This window comes from Solanum tuberosum, unplaced genomic scaffold, assembly GCF_000226075.1.
Source record: "Solanum tuberosum cultivar DM 1-3 516 R44 unplaced genomic scaffold, SolTub_3.0 scf00159, whole genome shotgun sequence".
In the NCBI taxonomy this organism is placed as follows: domain Eukaryota; kingdom Viridiplantae; phylum Streptophyta; class Magnoliopsida; order Solanales; family Solanaceae; genus Solanum; species Solanum tuberosum.
Window position 1 is genome coordinate 1107355 of NW_006239089.1, and position 6991 is coordinate 1114345.

Consider the following 6991-nt stretch of genomic DNA (forward strand, 5'->3'; position numbering starts at 1 on the left):
ACACTTTTACTAAGTGTCTTTACAGGTACCCCAGAGTCGCTTCCCATTGAAGCCATTCGAATAAAATTCGAAAACTATATTCATTATAATGTATACTGTTAACGATCGGCAAACATTAGGTTGTTTCTCATATCACTTGTTTACTTTATTACTTGTGTATATTGCATGCTTGTTTTACTTGTATATAGTTTTATCTCCTCCTCAATTTGGAAAAAAATGAATTCAGTCGGGACCCACATTTGTGGATTTCGAAGGATGCCTAATACCTTCCTTTCGGAATAACTTGAACCCCTTTCCTAGAATCTAATGGTTTGTAGATTATTTAATTGGTTTTCTAGTTTTCCTAAAACTAGGTGGCGACTCCTTTCAAAATTTGTTTATTCTTTAAATTCTTTCAAAATTGAATTAATTAATTAGTTTTTGAGTCACCGCGATGTTTCACCCTAAATAAAGTAGGGATGTAAAAATGCATTATTTTACATTGTCAGAATTATTCTTCCCAGATTTATACCAATTTCATACATTTTTTTTGTCTTTGTTCTAAAATTTCAAGTTGGATACTGAGTGTATATAAATTGGATATCAATTGGATATAATGTTAAATTATTTTAGGTTGTCTAATTTGGTTGAAATATCAGTTACATTTATTATTATTTTTCATTTTTCAGTGGGATATTTGTTGGATACCAAATGGATACCAATTGAATACAACATTAACTTGTTTGAATTGTCTAATTTGGTTGAAATTTCAATTACATGTTGATTTTTCAATTTTCCAATGGGATATCAATTTGATACCAAATTTATACAAATTGGATACAACATTAACTAGTTTTAAGATGGCTAGTTCAGTTGAAATATCAATTACATGTTGCTTTTTCAATTTTACCACTGGGACATCAGTTGGATACCAAATGTATACCAATTTCGTACTAAGATTTGACGTAATTTTTTCAGTCGATATCAATCGCATACCAGCATTACCTAGTTTTTGAGTATATGTGAAAAACACTGAATACACAAATGATTAACTACCACACATAATAAATGTTCTGGAATTATAATTCATTAACTTAAAAGACAAAATAAATCAAAACATGACTTTGCCACAATAAAACAACCAAATCAAAATAAAAATAAATCATGTTTTTTTTCAGAAGGGAAATTTGAACATGTCTTCCTTTTGTGTCCCTGCCGACGACATGTACTGCACTTAACCTTAACCTCTTGAATTTCACATCAGCAAACCATTTCCAGCGTTCAAGTTGTGCTCTCCCTACAGTTCTTTTTGAACCAGGCGACAATAATTTATTCTCCGACACTTTTTGAATTGCATATTTTCCTGTTCCACCATAAATTATTGTGTCAGTATTACATTATACAAAAGTACAAATAACTTCTATACATAGGTTATTTCAGTATACAAATTTCATATCATTTTATGCATACAAAAGTAAAAATACGTATGTTATTTGTAAACAATTTCATATGTTATTACAGAATACCAAAGTAAAAGTACATATGTTATATTAGTATACAAATTTCATACAATTCTTATTCACACATTTCATACCTATTTCATGTCATAGTCATCAATTATTCATACCAGGATCATGCCACTACAATACTAAAACAATTCCAACTTATAAATATTAATTGTCATTTCTTAAATAAACAGTATACCAAATTCATTACATTATTATTCCCAAAATCAATTACGATATAATGCCAAAACAAATTCAATCAAATCAGAATAGGTACCAAAAAATATTATTGATTGACATACTTGTCTGGTATTAGTAGTATACATATTTCAAAAAAAAAAATTATCTATTTTTTTTAACCAGAAACATACCAAAAAGTAAAAATGGGTCAGACAAATAATGAACAAATTCAATGTTCATACCAAAATATAACATTATACATTTAACAAAAAATGTCATAATTAAAGTTATTATACACAACAAAAAATCTGAAATCAGTAAACAAATTTCATATAATTATTCTGCACATTTTTCATACCTATTTCATGCCAAAATTATACCTATTTCATGCCATAAGTCGTCACTTTTTCACAGCAGAATCATGCCACTATAATACCAAAATAATACCACTTCTAACTATTAATTGTCATTTATAAGATAAATAATATACGAAATTCATTTCAATATAATTTCAAAATCATACCAACATGGTATAACCTGTATACTAAATTCAAATAAATTTTATATAATTTTTTTAACCAGAAACAAACAAAAAATGTATGTTTAAATCAAAATCTATATTCAAACAAATTTTATGTAATTTCAAAAAATGAATATTCATACCAAAAACATCATAATTAAAAGTATTATACACAAACAAAATCTAAATATTTTTTCCAATCTCACTGTTCATAAATTATAAATTTTTTTCGTTTGATTTGTATACCAATACAAATAAAAAATCGCAAAGAATACTAACCTGAAGAAACTCATCTACCACCATGCTTTATTAATATTAATAAGAAGCCGTCCATTACAAGAAAATGAAGATTATTGAATAAAAACTAATATGAATTAGATGAGAGTGACAATTAACAGAGAAAATATTGAGAAGAGAGAGAAACCTTTTAACAAAAGAAAAGAAAGTTGTTTGAACGATTTTAACTGCTTTGAGCTAAACAAGGAATATAAATATTCCTCTTTTTTATGAATCTCCTATTTATATGCCCTTATTAATTATCATTAATTATTTTAACATCCGATCCCAATTAGCGTGTCGAAACGTGACACCCGCTCCATTCAAAATACCACAATCACAATCAAAATGTACATTCTCACAATCATACAACTAAGAGGTGATTCATGGCATATAATTATTCGTTCATACTCATTTACGATTAGTGTGATCAATAATGCAACATTCGCATACATACATGAAATATAATGAAGCAAGTACAAACATATATCACACAACATGAAATCAAAACCATCATCTACCTCAAGCCAAGCTTGAATCCCTCTAAGGCACTTGAATCTTCCCTTTTCAGATTCTTCCCGCTTGTTCGTGGTATAAAAACATACAATTAACGCAAGGATCAATAAACGAGGCCTAATTACCCGGATTATAACCAAATTAGGGCTTTTTCCACCATTAACTTCAGATCAAAACCCTCCCCCAACGATAATTACCCAAGAAACTACGTTCTATGGATCGAAATACGATTAGGGGAGTTAAATTTGTACCTTTAGTGATAGAAGGGGTGGAAAACCTTCAAGAAATCACCTGGGGTCGTTCCTTAGCTCTCAAAGACGAAACTTGCAGAATAATGACATTTTTGGGGTTTATTTTCAACTTAAGTCGCGATTGTCCCGTCACAGCAAACCTCATCCCGCTACAGCGGCCCCACCTTGGCAGGAATAATCCCGCCTTGGTGGCTTGCACGGAGACAGAGAGCTAAATTAAGAGTTCTGAACCCCCATTTTACAACACACATTTATCCCATGACACTCAAAAATTATTTGTTCACGCTAAGATCAGTTTTGGGAGTTCTACTCGCCCGAATTCAATTTCGTAAAGTCGTACGGTTTCCTTAACGTCTTAGCTATCTACTCATGTGATCAAATTCGTAATTAGATCTCCCATTTGTTACCAGATTTCCCTAGACCTTACTGACTCTGATTTCGTCCAAATCTGGACTAGGTTGGAAAATTTCAAGTAACTACTAAAAAGTTTTTCGGTCCAAAAAAATTTTCCGTTGACTTTTCTATAACGACGGGAACCAGGTTGTTACACATCCGAATCTTATTAAAGGTGTACGGGCCAGTTGCATCTTTTGGCAAATCTCTAGGATAAAAAATGGAAAAATTACAAGAATATACTATTTAAGACCTTAATTTACATAATATTATTTTAGTCTTTATATGTACAACATTAATATTTTAATTACAAATATGACAATTTATTATAAAATATAAATATCTACACGATTTGTGTCCTATTTTATTGGTTAGTGGACTGAATTTTGAGGAGTCATATTTTATCTTTTATTTTATTTTTAGAATCTCAATCACAATTATTTTTGGATATGTTCCTTTAATAAATATCTCAATTTCTCTCTCTTGTTAACCTTACACGAAGAAATACCATTGATGCACTATTTTTTTTCCTGGTATTAACACATTGCTGCACATTTTTTTTTCATCTTTTTCAAGAAAAGGTTTGTTTCTCCTTCTTGAAAATATCTCTTTGTGTTTCTTTTCAAAATCATCTCTTACAATACAAAAAAAAATGCTTCTTGAATAAATCGATTATGAGTACGAAAGTTGCTTTTGATAATACTCCCCGAAAGAGTCCTTGTTTGATGAAGGCTAATACCGATGTCAACAACCCGGTTGTTTATTCAACACCAAAAATTATAATTGTTTATTTGAAAAAGATCTGCATTATTATAGTGAATATGATTTGTATCATGTGGTCCATAAATTATCGGAATAATTTTTAAACACAAGAATATTTTAGTGTATACACTTTGGTGACCGATTTGATACAATTATTGATGATATGTTATTTTAAATAGTGATATGTATTAAGGAATATACTTTGGTAGATGATCTGGTACAATAATTGGTGATTTATTGATTTTTAACTGTGGTATGTTTTAGTGTATATATTTCAATGGATGATATAGTTAAAATATTGGTACTTTGTTGATTTCAATTTGATGGAGGGTGTGGCTAATTTTTTGGCGATATGTTGATTTAGAACAATAAAAAAGAATTGATTTATAATTTATGGTAAGGTTGATTTTAGTTATATGTTTCAACCCTAAAATGCATAACACCATAATCTAATCAAGTATATACCAACTTTTTAGTATCATCAAACTAATTTACATGGTGTAAAATGTGGTGTAACTTTGTGTCAAGTTCAAATTTTAATAACTATAACAACTGAAAATAATTGGTGGATTTGTTGGTTAAAAAATAATGGTGGTTTGTTGATTCAAAGTTGCAATATGTTATAGTGTATATACTTTGATGTATGGTATGACTAATTTTTTTGGTGATATGTTAATTTAGAACAATAAAAAAAACTTGATTTATAATTGATGGTAAGGTTGATTTTAGTTATATGTTCCAACCCTAAAATGTATAGCACCAAAATCTATTCAAGTATATACCAACTTTTTAGTATCATCAAACTAATTTGCATGGTGTACAATGTGGTGTAACCTTTGTGTCAAGTTCAAATTTTAATAACTATAACAACTAAAAATAATTGGTGGATATGTTGGTTAAAAAATAATGGTGATTTGTTGATTTAAAGTTGAAATAAGTTATAGTGTATGTACTTTGATGTATGGCATGGTTAATTTTTTGGTGATATGTTGGATTAGAACTATAAAAGATATTGATTTATAATTGATGATAAAGTTAATTTTAGTTATATGTTACAACCCTATAATACGTAACACCATAATCTAATCATATATATACCAACTTTTTAGTATCATTAAACTAATTTACATGGTGTACAATATGATTTAACTTTGATGTCAAGTTCAAATTAATCTAATTCAATTTTACCATAATGAATATATTATATCAAATTATAACCAAATAAATTAAAATAAATAAATTCATACATTGATGATAAATTTAATTTTTGATTATATATTCCATCTACATTGATATAAAAAATAATTTAACCAAAAAAAAATTGAAGGGGGAAAATAAAAAAGAACAAAGAAATTTTTCAGAAAATAAAATGGGATGAGAAATGGTAAAATATAAAAAAGAGAGAGGAGAAAGAGACGTGAAGAGAGAGAAATAAGAAAACGAGAGAGAGAAAATTCAGAAGAAAAAAGGGTGGAGAGAAAAAAAGAGAACTTGTTTTGTTCAATATTTTAAGAAAAAATTTTAAAAAGAGGAGAAAATTAAGGAAATAAAAATATTGAGGGATTAATTATTGAGAGATTTGTGGAAGGTAAATAACAAAATAAGAGAAACCTAAGGAATGAAATTTTATTTAATATAAGAACGTGTATTGTTGTTTTATAATTTATCGATTTACTTTTTATTTATTTTTGATTTGTAAAAAATTTATTGCTATGCAGGTAAAAAGTTAAACTATTGTTATATAGGGATTATTTAAGTGGTTAAATTGTATATTTAAGTTTTTGATCCATAAAAAATCAAGACGTCCTTGTTATATAAACAATATTTAGTTAGTATGTCCGTCACTTAATTCGTCTTTCTGAAACAATGTCGAACAATCGCATTGGCCTGTAAAGTAATTCTTCTTGTCTCCATAATAATATCCAGCAATTTTCAGGCCATTTGAGATATATCCTTGATCATATTAATTATAATCAGAAAATCACATTCTAAAATAAAGTTTGAATATTCATTTTTCACCCACCATTTGGCTCCAAAATAAGCTGCTTTGGCCTATGCTATAATGCTCGTACCTCTCCCAATTTCCTTAGAAGGACACCTTCTATCTTTAGCATTGTTAAAAACAATCTTAACAATTTTAGATTCCAACCAGTAAACTCCTTCTCCAATTAAGACAAAATGTTTATATAATAATACAAAAAAATAAAGTTGATTGATCAATGATTGAATAAGACTTTTCTTAGCATTAGTCACTATGAATTTTACTTCTTAATGTGTTGGGCATATAGTAATTAAAAAAAGAGATAAATGTCAAAAAACACACCTAAACAATCCTTTTTTTTTTGTTTCATACCTAAACTATTGAGAGCGTGAGTTTCATATCTAAACTATCATTTTTTTAGTTTGAAAAACACACCTCAGTGGTGTGTGTAATGCACTCTCCCTTTTATTTGATTAAACCTTGACACATGACATTCTACATGGATAAAATATTTCATCTTGACAAAAATTGAATAATAAACTATTAATATTAATTAAAAATTAAAGGTTAAAGTATTACTATCCATAAAAAAAAAATTACCCCACTCCACCACCTCCTCACTGTACAC